This window comes from Cnephaeus nilssonii (genome assembly GCF_951640355.1).
Source record: "Cnephaeus nilssonii genome assembly, chromosome: 14".
NCBI lineage: Eukaryota > Metazoa > Chordata > Mammalia > Chiroptera > Vespertilionidae > Cnephaeus > Cnephaeus nilssonii.
The window spans coordinates 71,212,115-71,229,831 of NC_137085.1; the positions used below are offsets into that span (position 1 = coordinate 71,212,115).

At 41.0% G+C, this 17,717-nt stretch overlaps 1 protein-coding gene across 1 annotated transcript in view; it reads left to right on the forward strand.

Annotated features, from left to right (window-relative positions):
• LOC307111483 (F-box/WD repeat-containing protein 12-like) overlaps window positions 1–17,164 on the forward strand; it is an 86,783-nt gene extending 69,619 nt beyond the window's left edge. Inside the window, exon 12 of the transcript XR_013814581.1 lies at window positions 16,844–17,164. The gene's annotated coding sequence lies outside the window, so the exon portion shown is untranslated. The remainder of the gene's footprint in view (window positions 1–16,843) is intronic.
• Window positions 17,165–17,717: the final 553 nt, after the last annotated feature.

Sequence of the window (17,717 nt, forward strand, 5' to 3'; positions counted from 1 at the left end):
CTGGCTTTGTTTTCACTTTTCCAGGAGCAGGAAAACCTAGAAGACCTTTTCTTGGGCTCCTCCTTGGCTGCACCCTGGGTGGAGCGGACCTTCCTTTGGGCATCATTGCGGTGGGGCTAATGCATGCTGGGTACCTGAGGGCCATGGCATGTCTAGTGATTTCATGAACCTGGGCTGCCTGGCTGCTACTGCTTCTCCCGCCATCCAAGCTGCTCGGACCAGTGAGGAACTGTTATTTTGAGAAATATGTCTATATAAAAGTTTCCACAAACTATTCTTACTTGTATAACATTGAAATATTTCCCATTATAATCAGGAATAAAACAACCCACCATTATTTCTGCTGTTTTAATATTGTTATTGGAGAACTGAGCCTGAGCAACAAGGTAAATAAAAATAAATTGCATAGTGATTGGAAAGGATGAAACAACAAGCTATACTTTTTGGAAGTAAGATATTAAACTGTCAGCATAAGATATTTTACAACATGCTGGATATAAAATGAACAAATTTAAGTCTACTGTTTTTCTATTCTACATACCAGCAATTTACATAATAAAGGAGATAGTAATCATGAAGAAATAAAAATGACACAAGTAGGATTAAAAATGGTGGTGGAGTAACTGGATGCTAAGCTGAAATGCTCCCAGAACCAAACTGGAATTACAAATGAAATACAAAAAAAAAAAAAAAAAACCATCCTGAATAATCAACTAAAGACTGGCTGGAGAGAACCCTGATAACCAAGGATGGAAAGTGGAGACCACATAGAGACTGGTAGGAAGGGCAGAGGCGTGAAAGGAGTGGCCAGGCTACACAGAAAATAGCTGAAGTTTCGGAGAGATATTTCAGTTGTGGGAGGGTTGCCACTGAGAACTCTGGGGTCTAAACTCCAAGCTGGGACCGCCAGCTGACAGTACCAGAACTGAGAAAGCTGCCCACATAACATCTGACTGCTGAAAGCAGCAGGATTGCTGTCTGCCAGAAAGACGGCTGGAAATGCAGGCACCCTCTTAAAGTGCCAATGCACAAAAGTGTGTGTGCAGCCACTCAACTTGGGTTCCAGCAGTGGGAGGGCAAAGTGGACTGGGGCTGTGTGAGCAGAAGCCAGGGTTGGGGGCTCTGGGATTAGAGTTCAAAGGGCAGAAAACACAGTTTCCTATACTGAGTCATTCCCTCATGCTTGGGAGAACATCTTACTCGGGCAGTTTGCTATCTAGGCAGTTTTTGCCTGGGGGGAAGACAGTTTCCCAACCCTATTGGAAAACCCTTTGTCCCATAGAGTGGAGTTTCTGAGGCCCATTAAGAGACAGAGAATAACAATTAGCCTCCAGGCAGAAGCAATTGCACCAACCTGTTGGAAAACATCTCACCCCACCTGTGGATGATTACCTAAGGTTATTTATGACTGAATACATTTAGACTGCAGGCAGAGGTGGGTCTCTGGAGGCTTTGAGTCTTTGCCTTATCTAATTAGTCAGAAGCAGCTTTTGACACTGTCCTGCACTAGAGGTTGGGAGGTATAGGAGATCTACTAAATACATAGTCACAAACCCAAACAGGCAGCCAAAATGGGGAGTCAAATAAAACAACCCCAAAATGAAAGAGAATTTTCCAGAAGAAGAGCTAAAGTAAATGGAGATAAGAAATGTATCGTACAGAATAATGATGGCAAAGATGCTCAGCAGCATGAGAAAAGGAATAGTAACTATGAAGAATAACAACACTAATAAAAAACAGTGTAGAAGGAATATACATTAGGTTAGAGGAAGCTAAGAATCGGATCAGTGATTTAGAAGGCAGGGAAGAGTCCAGCCGGTGTGGCTCAGTGGTTTAGCATTGACCTATGAACCAGGAGGTCATGGTTCAATTCCTGGTTATGGCATGTGCCGGGTTATGGGCTCAATCCCGGGAGGGGGGGCAAGCAGGAGGCAGCCAAATAATCTCATCATTCATGTTTTTTTTCTCTCCCTCTCCCTCCCTTCTGAAAACAATAAAAATATCTTTTAATGAAAAACAGGGTAGAAAAAAAATCACTCAATTAGAAAACCAAAAGAAATAAAACAGGAGAAAAGCTTAAGGAAGCTGTAGGACATGAAATGTAACAATATTTGCATAATAGGTGAGCTAGAAGGAGAGGAAAGTGAGCAAGGGATAGAAAACATGTTTCAAGAAACAATGGCAGAAAACTTCCCTAACCTTATTAAGGAAAAAGTCAAACAAGTGGAGGAGGCACAGGGAGTCCCAACCAAGAAGAATCCAAATAAGCCCATGCCCAAATACATCATTATTAAAATGCCAAAAATTAAAAGCAAAAACAATTTTAAAGGCAGCAAAAGAAAAGCAATTTGTTACTTACAAAGGAGCTCCTATAAGGTTGTCAGCTGATTTATCATCAGAAACTCTATAGGCCAGTAGGGAATGGCACACAGAATTCAAGGTAATGAAAAGCAAGAATCTGAAACCAAGACTACTATATCCAGCAAGCCTATAATTCAAAATAGATGGTGAAATAAAAAGCTTCCCAGACAAAGAAAAAGGCTACAGGAGTTTATCACTAGCAAACCTTACTGCAGGAAGTGTTAAAGGGTCTGCTGTAATGAGAAGAAGTAGAAAGAGAGAAAAATAAGCATACAGAATTAAAATGGCAATAAATGCCCAGCCTGCACCCTCTCCAATCTGGGACCCCTCAGGGTATCGGGCCTAAATCTTCAGTCGGACATGCCTCTTGCAATCCTGGACTGCTGGCTCCTAACTGCTCGCCTGCCTGCCTGCCTGATCACCTCTAACCACCTCTGCCTGCCTGATCACCCCTAACTGCTCCCCTGATGGCCTGATTGCCCCTAACTGCCTCTGCCTCGGCCCTGCACCTGGGACCCAGGATTCCCTCCTCCAGCTGGCCACAGGCACCCGGGACCCGAGCTTCCCTCCCTCTGGCCAGCTGCAGGCACCCGAGACCATGAGCGGGTGGCTTTGCCTGGGCTGCAGCCCCAGGTGCCCGGGACCATAGGAGGGCAGCTTCTCCCTCTCCTGAGCCACAGCTGCAGGCACCCGGGACCAGGGGCAGGCAGCTTCTCCCTCTCTCGGGCCACAGCCTCAGCCACAGGCACCCAGAACTGCAGGGTGGGCAGCTTCTCCCTCTCCTGGGCCGTAGCCACAGGCTCTGGCACCCAGGACCACAGGGAGGGCAGCTTCTCCCTCTCCCGCAGCTGCTGGTGCCTGGGACTGTGGGGCGGGCAGCTTTGCCCGGGCCCAGCTTTGTCAGGAAGGACATCCGGATAGTTGTCCAGAAGACGTCTGGTCTAATTAGCATATTACCCTTTTATTAGTATTTAGGGAGAGACTGACAACAATATAGCCATAGTAGAGTACTTTAACATCCCACTGACTTCACTGGATAGATCTTCCAGACAAAAAATTAACAAGGAAACAGTGACTCTAAAGGACACACTGGCCCTAAGTGGTTTGGCTCAGTGGATAGAGCATTGGCTTACGGACTGAAGGGTCCCAGGTTCGATTCCGGTCAAGGGCATGTACCTTGGTTGCGAGCACATCCCCAGTAGGGGGTGTGCAGGAGGCAGCTGATCAATGTTTCTCTCTCATCTATGTTTCTAACTCTATCCCTCTTCCTTCCTCTCTGAAACCAATAAAAAATATTTTAAAATAAATAAATAAAATAAAGGACACACTGGATCACATGGATTTAATTGACATTTATAGAACATTTAACACCAAAGCTGCATTCTTCTCAAGTGCACATGGGTCATTCACAAAGATAGACCACATGCTAGGACACAAACCAAGTCTCTACAAGTTCAAGAAGATTGAAATCATATCAAGCATCTTTTCAGATCACAATGGAATAAAATTGGAAATCAACTACAATAAAAACATCCAAAACATTCAAACACATGGAGGCTAAATAGCATGTTATTAACAATGAATGGGTTACCAATGAGATCAAGAAAGAAATAAAAAAACTTCCTGGAAACAAATGAAAATGAATACACAATAATGCCAAATCTCTGGGACACAACAAAAGCAAACCTGAGAGGGAAGTTCATAGCATGACAGGCCTGCCTCAAAAAGCAAGAAAAAGTAATAAACTATTTAACCCTACAACTTAAAGAATTAGAAAGAGAACAACAAGAAAAGCCCAGGTTAAGTAAAAGGAAGGAAATAATAAAGATTAGAGCAGAAATAAATGACATATAGTCTAAAAAAAATCAATACAAAAAAATAAATAAAACCAAGAGTTGGTTCTTTTAAAAGATAAACAAGATTGATGAACAGACTCATCAAGAAACAAAGAGAGCACCCAAAGAAATAAAATCAGAAACAAAAGCAGTGAAGTAACAACTGCCTCCACAGAAATACAAAGAATTGTACTAAAATACTATGAACAACTATATGCCTACAATCTGGACAATGTGGGTAAAATGGACAAATTCCTAGTAAAATACAATCTCCCAAAACTGAATCAGAAAACCCGAATAGGCTAATAACAACTGATGAATTAGGAGGAATAATAATTTTTTAAATCCTAGCAAACAAAAGCCCTGGTCCAGATGGCTTCACAGGGGAGTTTTACCAAACATTCAAAGAAGAACTAACACTGATACTCCTCAAACTATTCCAAAAATTTCAAGAGGAAGGACCACTTCTAAGCTCTTTTTATGAAGCCAGCATTATCCTAATTCCAAAACCAGATAAAGACACTACAAAAATAGAAAATTATAAGCCAATATCTCTGATGAATGTAGATGCTAAAATCCTCAACAAAATATTAGGAAATTGGATCCAGCAATATATTAAAAAAGATCATACACCATGACCAAATGGGATTTATTCTAGGGATGCAAGGCTGATACAATATTCACAAATCAATAAACGTGATACAACACATAAACACATTGAAAGACAAAAATCACATGATCATAGCAATAGATGCAAAAAAGCCTCGACAAAATCCAACATCCATTTTTTATAAACACTCTCAGCAAAGTGGGAATAGAGGGCTCATACTTCAACATTATAAAGGCCATATATGACAAACCTACAGCCAACATCATACTCAATGGGCAAAAGCTAAAACCATTTCCCTTAAGATCAGGAACAAGACAGGGATGTCTGCTTTTACCACTGTTATCCAACATAGTACTGAAAGTCCTAGCCACAGTGATTAGACAAGAAGAAGAAATAAAAGGCATCCAAATTGGAAAAGAGGAAGTAAAACTCTCATTATTCACAGATGGCATGATATTATACATAGAAAAACCCTAAAGACTCCATCAAAAAAACACTAGATTTAATGAATGAATTTGGCAGTGGAGCAGGATACAAAATCAACACCCAAAAATCAATGGCTTTTTTATACATCAATAATGAATTTTCAGAAAGAGAATACAAACAAACAATCCCATTTATGCTTGCAACAACAAAAAAATTAAGGTACTTAGGAATAAACTTAAGGAAGTGAAAGACTTGTACACGGAAAACTAGAGGATGTTGAAAAACAGATCAAGGAAGATAAAAACAAGTGGAAGAATACACCATGTTCATGGATAGGAAGAAATGACAGCATTAAAAGTTCCATATTACTCAAAGCAATCTACAGATTCAGTGCAATCCCTATTAAATATCAACAGCATATTTCACAGATCTAGAACAAACACTCCAAAAATTTATATGGAACCAAAAATGACCCCAAATAGCTGCAGCAATCTTGAATAAGAACAACAAAGTTGGAGGAACCACAATACCAGATACTAAGTTATACTACAAAGCCACCATAATCTAAGCATCCTGGTACTGCCACAAGAACAGGTATATAGATCAATGGAATAGAACAGAGAACCCAGAAATCGACCCAAGCCATTATGCTCCATTAATATTTGACAATGGAGGTGAGAATATGCAATGGAGTCAAGACAATCTCTTCAATAAATGGTGTTGGGGAAACTGGACAGATATGTGCAAAAAAAAAAAAGAAAGAAAGAAAGAAAGAAAATAGGAGGTGAAAGACTTGTACTCAGAAAACTACAAGATACTGAAAAAAGCCAACAAAATATACAAGAATAAAATCAATATGGATAAAAGACTTGAATGTATGTCGTGAAACCATAAAAATCCTAGAAGAAACCATAGGCAGCAAAATCTCAAACATCTCTTGTAGCAATATGTTTATAGATACACTAGAGGCCCGGTGCACGAAATTCGTGCACTGGGGTGGGGTCCCTCAGCCTGGCCTGCACCCTCTCACTGTCCAGGACCCCTCGCTCCTTACCACCCACCTGCTCACTGCTCCTTACTGCTCGGCTCGCTGCTCCTTAGCACTGCCACAGAGGCGGAAGAGGCTCCCGCCACCACCGCTGTGCTTGCCAGCAGTGAGCCTGGCTTCTGGCTGAGCAGCTCTCCCTCTGTGGGAAATCACTGACCAACAGGGGGCAGCTCCTGCATTGAGCGTCTTCCCCTCGTGGTCAGTGTGCATCATAGCAACCGGTCATTTTGGTCTTGCCTCTGTAACGGTTGCTTAGGATTTTATTATATAGATCTCCTAGGGCAAAGGAAACTAAGGAGAAAATAAACAAATGGACCTACATTAAAATAACAAGCTTCTGAACAGCAAAAGAAACCATCAACAAGATGAAAAGGAAAAGGAAGATGACTGTCGATAGGAAGGCAGGCTGCAAGATAGTGTGTGAGAGAACCAAAGGAGAGTGTGTGGACATACAGGGAGTGTCTATTTGTGAGTGAGGGAAAGCTATATTCCAAGGGACTGTTGGGGACTGCCAGACCAGGCTCCCCTGACCAGGCAGCCTCCACTGCTGCTGAAATCTCTCTCGGAGCAACCGGCTCTGCTGCAGAGACTGTGCCATCTTGAAGGGAAAAGTGGCTGTGATTGGAAGCTTAACTTTACCTTCAATCGGGAAGAAACAGATACCTCCCAGAACCTTACAACCACAACACCCAGGGACCAGCAGCAAACCCACAAACACTGGATCTCAAGCAGCGTGAATAGCCAAGACCGGTTTGGCTCAGTGGATAGAGCGTCGGCCTGCGGACTGCAGGGTCCCAGGTTCGATTCCGGTCAAGGGCATGTACCTTGGTTGTGGGCACATCCCCAGTAGGGGGTGTGCAGGAGGCAGCTGGTCAATGTTTCTCTCTCATCGATGTTTCTAGCTTTCTATCCCTCTACCTTCCTCTCTGTAAAAAATCAATAAAATATTTTTTTTAAAAAAAGCAGCGTGAATACGCGGACTGGGATAAGCTCTGCACCTCCTCACAGAAAGGACAGATTTCACTCAGAGAAAGGTGAGGTCTGCGATCTAGGGTGAAGGGAGAAACACGTGCAACAGGATCTAGAGGTTCAGAGGAAGTCTGCACCCCACAAAATCCGCAGACGTTGTGGCCAGTATAGTCCGCGAATGTGGAAGGGGGTCCACAGGTCTGCTGGCCGAAGGAAACTCTAGAAATCAACCCATAGCTGGGCTGGGCACAAAAAGGCAGCCTGAAGCTTTATCAGTAAACCGGCTGCACTGTGCCAGGGGAAACACATGCACAGAGATGTGAGCAGAATTGTGTGCAATGCTAGGGCGAAAAGGTCCTGAGTTCGTGCAACTACTCTGGCTCTTTTTTCTATTTAAATGCTTGCTTTTCATTACTAAGCCTAGTACATATGATCATCCAATTAAAAACACTCTCAGAGACTGCAGGGGAAAGTTATTTTTGTGGAACCTGGGGATCAGAGTGGGGAGAAATGATCACAAAACTAGCTCTGGGGCAGTCCATACCCCCAAACCAGTATTAAGTGCAGCAGGGAAAACAAATTCTAAATACTGGGTAGAGAGGACTTATAGCCCCGGATGTCAATACAAAAACACTGGCCCCAGGGGTTGAATCACAAACTGTCTCTTGTGTAAATACAACCACAGGCAGGCTGAGAAACAAATACTGCCTGCTTGAAAACAAGATTGTAGCTTATGACACAGAGGAGCTGTGGAACACAGGGAACTTCAATACTGTCCTGACTACCTGACAGGAAACAGGTGTGCCAAACAGAACAGTAGAGGAAGTGAATGACCTTCACTACTGCACATTTTTATTTTTTATCTTTTACTTAATAAACTAACTTTTTTCTCACTTGATTTTACCTTTTTAATTATTTTTATTTTTAATCAGTATTATTACTACTACTATTTTACCTTTTTTTAAAATTCATTTTACTTTCTCTTTATTTTATTTTATTTTGGGATTAGTGTTCTACATTATATTTTCATTTTTCCTTTAGCATCATTTTACTCTATCTCAGCTTTACCTTTATGCCAACACTCTCTTCCTCACTTTTCCCCTTTTGTTGTCCTGTTTCTCTTAACCTATTCCTGCTTTAGATTTTTCCTATTTCTTTTTACCCCATTAAAAATTCATCCTACTTATATATCTAATTTCTGATTCCCTGCTCCAAGTCCATACACACTTCTCTCTTCTCTTTCTTCACTATCCAAATTCTTTTCTCTCTTCCCCTTTTTTTGTTGTTGTTTTATTTTGTTTTGCCCTTCTTTCTCTCTGTCCTATTTTGATTGTTGACTGATTAGATTGGTTTTTTTGTTTGTTTGTGTGATTGTTTCTCTCTCTCTCTCTCTCTCTCTCTCTCTCTCTCTCTCTCTTTTGCTTCTGTTTTTCCTCTCCTTGCTTGTTATTAGTTGTTGTTTGTAGTTTGCATTCATACCTGGGTGTTAGTTGTTTGCATTTTTTTGGATTAGTTGTTCTATTGGAGTTTTCACCCCATATAGTCTTTCCCCCTTCTTTTTAATTCTCGTTCTTTTGTCTCTTACTTTTTTTCCTTTACTCAATATCATTTTTGCACTCTTTTTTTTTTTTAATCCCCTAATTCTCTTTTCTCTGGTTGTCACCTTTATTTGGGGTTATTAGTATCATGAATACATTTGTGTTCAGTGCGGTCTTGTGCCTTGTATTTTGTGCCTTTAAGTCAATGCAGGAGAGTTGACATAACCAGACACCCAGAGAGGAGAGATCATGGGGAGACAAAGAAACAGCCCGCAGATGAAGGAAAAGAAGGCATCACCAGAAAAGGAAGTAAACAAAATGGAGGCAAGCAACCTGTCAGAGAAAGAATTCAGAGAAATGGTCATAAGGTCACTGAAAAGGTTGGAATACAAATTCAACAATATGTGTAAGAACCAAGAAGAAATGAAGAAGAACCAAGAAGAAATGAAAAACAACATCACTGCAAGAAAGAACTCAATAGAAAGCATCAACAGTAGACTAGAAGAAGTAGAGGACCCCATCAGTGAGCTAGAAGACAAGGTAGGAAAAAACCCCAAGCAGAGCAGCATCTAGAAAAAAGCTTAAAAAACAGGAGAGCCTAAGGGAACATTGGGACACCACTAAATGAAACAACATCCACATAATAGGGGTGCCAGAAGGAGAGGAAACTGAGCAAGGAATAGAAAACCTGTTTGAAGAAATAATGACAGAAAAACTTCCCTGATATCAGGAAGAAAAAACTCACATAAGTCCAAGAAGTTCACAGAGTCCCAAACAAAATGAACCCCAAAAGACCAATGCCAAGGCTCATTATAATTAAACTAGCAAACACCAATGACAAAGTAAGAATCTCAAAAGCGGCCAGAGAGAGACAGAAAGTTACCTACAAAGGATCCCCCATCAGACTAGTGACTGATTTCTCAACAGAAACACATCAGGCCAGAAGGGAATGGAATGAAATATACAAAGTCATGCAAAGCAAGGGTCTGAATCCAAGAACACTGTACCCAGCAAGGCTATCAATAAAAGTTGAGGGTGAAATCAGGAGCTTCACAGATAAAATAGGACTAAGGGAGTTTACCACCACCAAGCAGCGCAATGCAAGAAATGCTAAAGGTAAAAAGAAGAAATAGGAAAGGAAGAAGGAACACAGGCATAAAAAATAAAAATGGTGACAAACAAGTACCTATTAATAATAATTTTAAATGTAAATGGATTAAATGCCCCAATCAAAAGACATAGTGTAGCTGAGTGGATAAGAAAACATGACCCATATATTTGCTGTCTGCAGGAAACCCACATAGAAAGAAGGACTCACATAGACTGATGGTGAAGGGATGGAAAAAGGTATTTCAGGCAAATGGAAATGAAAAAAAAAAAGCTGGGGTAGCAATACTTATATCTGACCAATTAGATCTCAAAGTGAAGGACATAACAAGAGCTAAGGAAAGCCACTTCATAATACTAAAGGGAGCAATCCAAGAAGAAGATATAACTCTGGTAAACATATATGCACCCAATATAGGAGCACCCAAATACATAAAAAAATTCCTGGAGGATATCAAAGGAGAGATTGACAGCCACACAGTCATAGTAGGGGACTTTAATACACGACTAACACCACTGGACAAATCCTCTAAACAAAAAATCAGCAAAGAAACAGCAATCCTAAATGACACACTAGATCAGATAGAATTAATTGGCATCTTCAGAACATTTCACCCCAAAGCCACAGAATATACATTCTTCTCAAGTGCACATGGGACATTATCAAAGATAGACCACATATTAGGACACAGGCAAAGTCTCTTCAAATTCTTGAAGATAGAAATCATATCAAGCATCTTCTCAGATCACAATGGCATAAAATGAAATCAACTACAATAAAAACAATGAAAAAAAAAAGACACCCAAACACTTGGAGGCTAAATAGCATGCTAGTAAACACTGATTGGGTTACCAAAGAGATCAAAGAAGAATTAAAAAGCATCCTGGAAACAAATGACAATTAAAACACAACAATCCAAAATCTATGGGACACAATGAAAGCAGTTCTGAGGGGGAAGTTCATAGTTCTACAGGCCTACCTCTAAAAACCTGAAGAAATGGTAATAAATTATAGAACCTTGCAACTTAAAGAATTAGAAAGAGAGCAACAAGAAAAGCCCACAGTAACCAGAAGGAAGGAGATAATAAAAATCAGAGCAGAAATAAATGACATAGAGACCAGAAAAAAAACACCAAAAACAAAAAACAACCAATACAAAAGATCAATGAAACCAAGAGCTGGTTCTTTGAAAGTAAAAACAAGATTTATGAACCTCTAGCCAGGCTCACCAAGAAACAAAGTGAGAGGACACAAATAAACAAAATCAGAAATGGAAGAGGTGAAGTAACAACTGACCCCACAGATATACAAAGGATTGTAAAAAAATACTATGAACAACTCTACTCCAATAAACTGGACAACCTTGATGAAATGGACACATTCCTAGAAAAATACAAGCTTCCAAAACTCAATCAGCAAGATTCAAAAAACCTGAATAGGCCAATAAATACTGATGAAATTGAAAGAGTAATAAAAAAGCTTGCAGCAAACAAAAGCCCTGGACCAGATGGCTTCACAGGGGAGTTTTACCAAACATTCAGAGAAGAACTAAAACCAATCCTTCTCAGACTATTCCAAAAAATTCAAGAGGAAGGCACACTTCCAAGCTCTTTCTATGAAGCCAGCATTACCCTAATCCCCAAGCCAGATAAAGACACCACAAGAAAGAAAATTACAGGCCAATATTCTCGATGAGCATAGATGCTAAAATCCTCAACAAAATTCTAGCAAACCCGATCCAGCATTACATTAGAAAGGTCATACACCATGACCAAGTGGGATTTATTCCAGGGATGCAAGGCTGGTACAATATCCGAAAATCAATAAATGTGATACATCACATAAACAAATTGAGAGACAAAAATCACATAATCGTATCAATTGATGCAGAAAAGGCATTTGACAAAGTCCAGCACCCCTTTCTGATAAAAACGCTCAGCAAAGTAGGAATAGAGGAATCATCCTCAACATAATAAAAGCCTTATATGACAAACCTACAGCCAATATCATACCCAATGGGCAAAAACTAAAACCATTTCCCATAAGAATAGGAACAAGACAGGGATGCCCGCTTTCACCACTCCTGTTCAACATAGTACTGGAAGTGCTTGCCACAGCAATCAGACAAGAAGAAGAAATAAATGGCATCCAAATTGGAAAAGAAGAAGTAAAATTGTCATTAGTCGCAGATGACATGATACTGTACATAGAAAACCCTAAAGACTCCATCAAAAAATTATTAGACTTAATAAATGAATTTGGCAATGTGGCAGGATACAAAATTACCACCAATAAATCTATGGCATTTTTATACACCAATAGTGAACTTATAGAAAGAGAGATAAAAAAAAAAAACAATACCATTTACCATTGCACCAAAAAAATGAAGATACCTAGGAATAAACTAAGGACATAAAAGACCTGTACTCAGAAAACTACAAGACATTGAAAAAAGAGATAGAGGAAGACTAAACAGATGGAAGAACATATCATGTTCGATTGGTAGAATCATCATTAAAATGTCCATACTACCCAAAGCAATCTATAGATTCAATGCACTCCCCATTAAAATGTTACAGAAGAAATGATGCTACAGAAGACAGGAGAAAAAACAAGCAACACCCAGGAGAAATGGAGTTACACTGTTTGTTATGCATGTGGGCCCAGAGAAAGATTTCAAATTCTGAGCAAAGCAACAAGCAGGAGTTTCATTTTTATTAAAGAGCCCTATGTGTACTTATCTTGCTGGAAGCCTGTGGCCTTGAGCACAGCATAGTTCTATTCAGTTAAAAGAATACATCTGGCATGAGAGTATGGGAGTTTCGGTCCCTGGCTTACAAGGTCAGACAGCTCAGTTTATCTTCCCTGCTATTAAAGCAAGCTAAAGTAAGGTTAATTTACAGAATAAGGGGCCGCCTAAAAATAACAGAGTTGACTCAGAATAAGTGACCATCTGATAGCAGAGAATTTGGTAGGAGTTCCTCTCTCTCTTTCACTGCTTTCAAGATTCTCTGTTATTTATTTATTTACTTATTTAATTAAATCTTTATTGTTGACAGTATTACATATGTCTCCCTTTTTTCCCTATAGATGCATCTAGCCCGCCCCTACTCCCCGCCCCAGGCCTTCACCTCCTATTGTCTATGTCCATGACTTATGCATATGTGCATAAATGTTCTTTGGTTGGTAACTTCCCACCCACCCACAGTCTTCATAGATTGACTCTGTGTTGGAGCACTCATTTATTACTTAGCCAGTCCTTTTATAACATGGAACACGGAAAAAGAACTGAAGGAAACCAGGAGAATGATATCTCAACAGAGTATTAATAAAGTGGTAGGAATTATGAAAAAGAACAAAATATAAATTATAGATTTGAAAGATATACTGGAATGAAAAAAATACAGAAGCTCAATAGTTAACTTAAGCAGGTAGAAGAAAGAATCAATAAATTTGAAGATAGGTCAATTGAGATTATCCAGTCTGAGAAACTGAATGAAAATATAATGAAGAAAAAGGAACATAGCCTGAGCTACTTGTGGAATGTCATTAAGCATATGAACATATGTATACCTTCTGGGATTCCCAGAAGGACAGGGCAGAGAGAAAGGGGCAGAAAGAATATTTGAAGAAACAGTGATTGAAAATTTCTCAAATTTGATTAAAAACATTAAAATAACTATTCAAGAGGCTCAACAAACTCCAATAAAAATAAATTCAGAGATCCACACCTAGATACATCATACTAAAAGCCAGAGATAAAGGAATCTTGAAAGTAGTGGCAGGCAACTCATCATGTAAAATAGAACCTCAGTAAGTTTAACAGGTGAACTGCTCATCAGAAACCTTGGAGGCCAGAAGGCAGTGGGAAGACATAAAGTGCTGAGAGAGAGGAAAAACATGTCAACAAAGTATTCTCTAGCCAACAAACCTTTGCTTCAAAAATGAAGGAAAAAGAACATACTTTGAGCTAAACAAAAACTGCTTGTCTATTTCACCTAATTTGCAATTCCCTCAGGCCAGAAAATTGGCTACACAGAGGGTATTCTTCAAAAATGTTGTAAGGAAAATGAACAAACTATTGCAACCTAGGGCAAATGATTACAGTTGAGGCAAGTAATAAACATGTAGGAAGCCTGGGAAGAAAAGCTAGGGAGCTTCTTTGGGAAATTGGGGCATTCAAAAGTGCCTCTGTATATTGGGTAATTTAGAAAGACTGTATATAACCTGGGCATGACATATGACACAGGAAATACCTGAAAAGATCCTAACCTTTCATCTCCAGCTGATCACTAGGCTCAGGGTAAACAGGAAGTGAAGGTGAAGGCAGAATTGTAAATGACCTGGCTAACCAATAAAGAAATATCCAAACATTGAGTCAATCAATCTGTAAACACTTGGAGAAGTGTTTCTGTGCTGTTTTTTGTTTGTTTGTTTTGCTTTTTGCTTTTCAAATTCTTAGCTATTAGTGACCTTCTGGATTCCAAGGAGCTTTTCAAAGCCTCTATGAATATTTCATTCCCTGTTTTTTCCTATTTACTCTCCTGGGCTATGTCTACTGTTTGCCCCATATACTAGTTATAAATTTAAACCATTTCCTGTAACTGTTCCTAACAAACACCCTCAAGGAAAAGTCTTTTTACATGGGGTGAGCTCTAAGATCAAATAAAGTTAGCCTTTCAAGCAGGGCCATCCAGGGAACCAACAGCCAGATCAGGTAATGAATGATTCTCTGGGAATGGAAGTTTTAAAAAGCCCTAACCCTGACCTCCTTGCAGTGGCTGTCAGGTTGCTGTTTTTCACTGTGACTGGGGGCTTTTTTTTTAAACTGGTAAGAGAGGGAGGGAGGAAGGGGAAGGAGGAAGGGAGAGAGAGGGAGAGAGGGAGAGGGAGAGAGAGAGAGAGAGAAACGGAGATATCGACCTGTTGTTCCACTTACTGATGCACTCATTGGCTGCCCCTTGTATGTGCAATAACCATAGATTGAATCCCCAACCTTGGTGTATTGGCTTGACACTCCAACCGAGCTATCTGGCTAGGGTGGATGCTGTTAGTTTTTTTAAGGTACCATGGAGCTGGAGAGAGGGGATGGGACTACTGCAATTTAATACATAGGCGTCTATCTTACTAATATTTTGTTGTTTTCCTTGCATAAACATTCCCCAGCTTTCTTCAAACTTTTGCCTAATTTCCAGGGTTCTGAGAAAAGATTATTCTGACAATGTTTGCCAATTGTCCCAGTTCTCTAATAGAGGAGAGAGTTTTCTGAGTGTTTACTCTGTCATTTCCACTGACATCACTCCTTCTCGTGTGCCTTTTGCTATGTTCCTATCAATAATCATGTCCTGCCCTGACCGGTTTGGCTCAGTGGATAGAGCATTGGCCTGTGGACTGAAGGATCCCGGGTTCGATTCTGATCAAGGGCATGTACCTTGGTTGCTGGCACATCCCCAGCAGGGGGCATGCAGGAGGCAGCTGATCGATGTTTCTCATCGATGTTTCTAACTCTCTATCCCTCTCCCTTCCTCTCTGTAAAAAAATCAATAAAATATATTTAAAAAATTAATAATCATGTCCTTACTTTCTGGTACTATAAAATGTTCCAGCTCTCTGTACTTGACTTTCCTACGTCCTGGGATCAGCCACTTGTCCAAGGAGACCTAGTCTCTGTTATTGCAAGTTCACACACACACACACACACACACACACACACACACACACACTATAAATAAGCTAAAGTTGGGCCTGTATATTGGCCCCTACATTACTTCTTCACAGCAGGCTGAGACTATTAGTTGAAAGTCTGCCAGCACCAAACTCAAATTTTATCTATCCAATTACTTTAAATACAGGCAAACTAAGTATACTTTTAGCCATTTCCAGATCGCCTGCTTTGCGTGCCCCAGGAAACGGCACCCGACGTCTGCCAACCACAGATAAGATGAATTCAGGGGAATAGAAGACCCCAAGCTACTGCTGCTCTTTGGATTGCTCTGGCCCAGAGACTCTCCATGTTACCACAGAGCGACAGTACCTAGATACCTTGCCCACGTCTCCCCCCTTAGGAGTTCCCTTGTCCTTCTGGGTGTGTGTGGGACTGTGCTGCTGTCTCTGAAAGGTCTCCTGTTGTAAGGGACTTTCTCTCTCAGGCAGCCTGTCACAGTACTGCCCAAATAAAGCTGTTATGTGCCACTGCCATCCCATAGCCCGGTCTTTTCCGTGATCATCCCCTCCCCAAATCCTCAAACTCATCAGAAGTGGCACTGAAAATAGGATTTTGGTTATGATCAAGGAATTGGCATGAGATATACTCAGTCAGTAGGACAATCAATTGGCAATTTGATCCTGGATGGTCTCAAGTGGTTGGGACTCAAAACTTGAAATGCCTCTGCATCATCAGGGATGGCATCGCTCTTTTCTCTCTTGCACTCTACATGTTTACAGTCTCCTCTGTGTCTCATTAGCCTGGCCAAGAGGTAGCACCAGTATTTGCGTGCACCAACACCATTAGAACTGACTTTGGGGACCAGAGACACAGAGTCATCTGGGACAGATGGTCGCCTGGATCCCCCAGAGGCAGGAAGTAGATACTATAAAACCTGTGGAACTGAATAGAAAAAGGAGAGCAATGTGCCCTTCTGGACTGAGATTTGGCTACCTGCTGGCTCCATATCAGGAGGAGCTTTCTGCAATGGGCTGGTGATTTGGGGTACTCGAGATGAGAGGAGGTCCTCATCCCTGGGGCTGCTATGGTGAGTAAAGGAGCCCATAGAGACAGCTGCCGGACACCAGGTGGGGAGACACCTTTGCAAATAGCTGCTGTTGCGACACTTGATTGTGCTGTTGTGATGTCATCATTCTAACTCCTCCCCAGTGCTTAGGCTGAGCTGGCTAATGCGTTACTTAAAATGACTAAAGGCAAGAAGTTTATATTCCTTTTCTTCCCAGGACCCTGAAGGACTTGGCCATCTTGCTGGACAGGTGTTCCAAACTACAAGATGCATATTGGGACTTGATTGCTGCTTCTTCTCACCAGGGTACCTGAGAACCTGCCTGAAGAGGAGACAGGAGCCTAAACTCGCAAAGCAGACCCAATGGAGGGGGCACCCTGGGGAGACTGACTAGAACCCTCGAGGGAAAAGGCAGCACAGTGTTTTCCCAATAATGACTGGGGTAATTTACCCTCTGCTTTGCTGGTTACCTCCTGCAAAATAATACAGAAAAAAAGGCAAAGGGGAAGGATCAGGAGAGCATCCTCTGGTTTAGAGGAGGAGACACATCTTTTGCCCTAAGGCTTGATCTCTCCTTAAAGACTTCATCCAGGAATCAAAAGAAAAAGAGCCTGGAATGTATCTGGTGGGGAGCAAGCTCTACCCAATGAAGGCTTCCATAATACAGGATGGGAAAAATGCTGTCCCTACAAAAGGATTCCACACAATTAGTGTGGAAAGTGGGAATGATTCCCAAAGGAGGCTTTGGACCCTGGTCTGTATGTATTTTGTGGATGTGGATTTTTATGGCTTGCGGGACAACCTGCCCTACTTTAGGCAAATTGTCCATGGAAAACTGCTAGTTATGGCCAACGATCTTTGCCATTTGGGGATTCTGGAGTGGGTTTATCAGGAAGAAGATGGTGTGCATAATGGTGAGTCAGGGGAGGATAAATTGATTCCTGAGTCCACCCAGTTGTTTCTCAGGGGGTGTCTCACGAATGTAAGTCCTCTTTACAGACAATGATAGTGAATCCTGAAACAATTCAAGAGGCCATACATACTCTGGACTTCATAGAAACTCTTGAAAGACAGATTCAGAGTCAATTTGC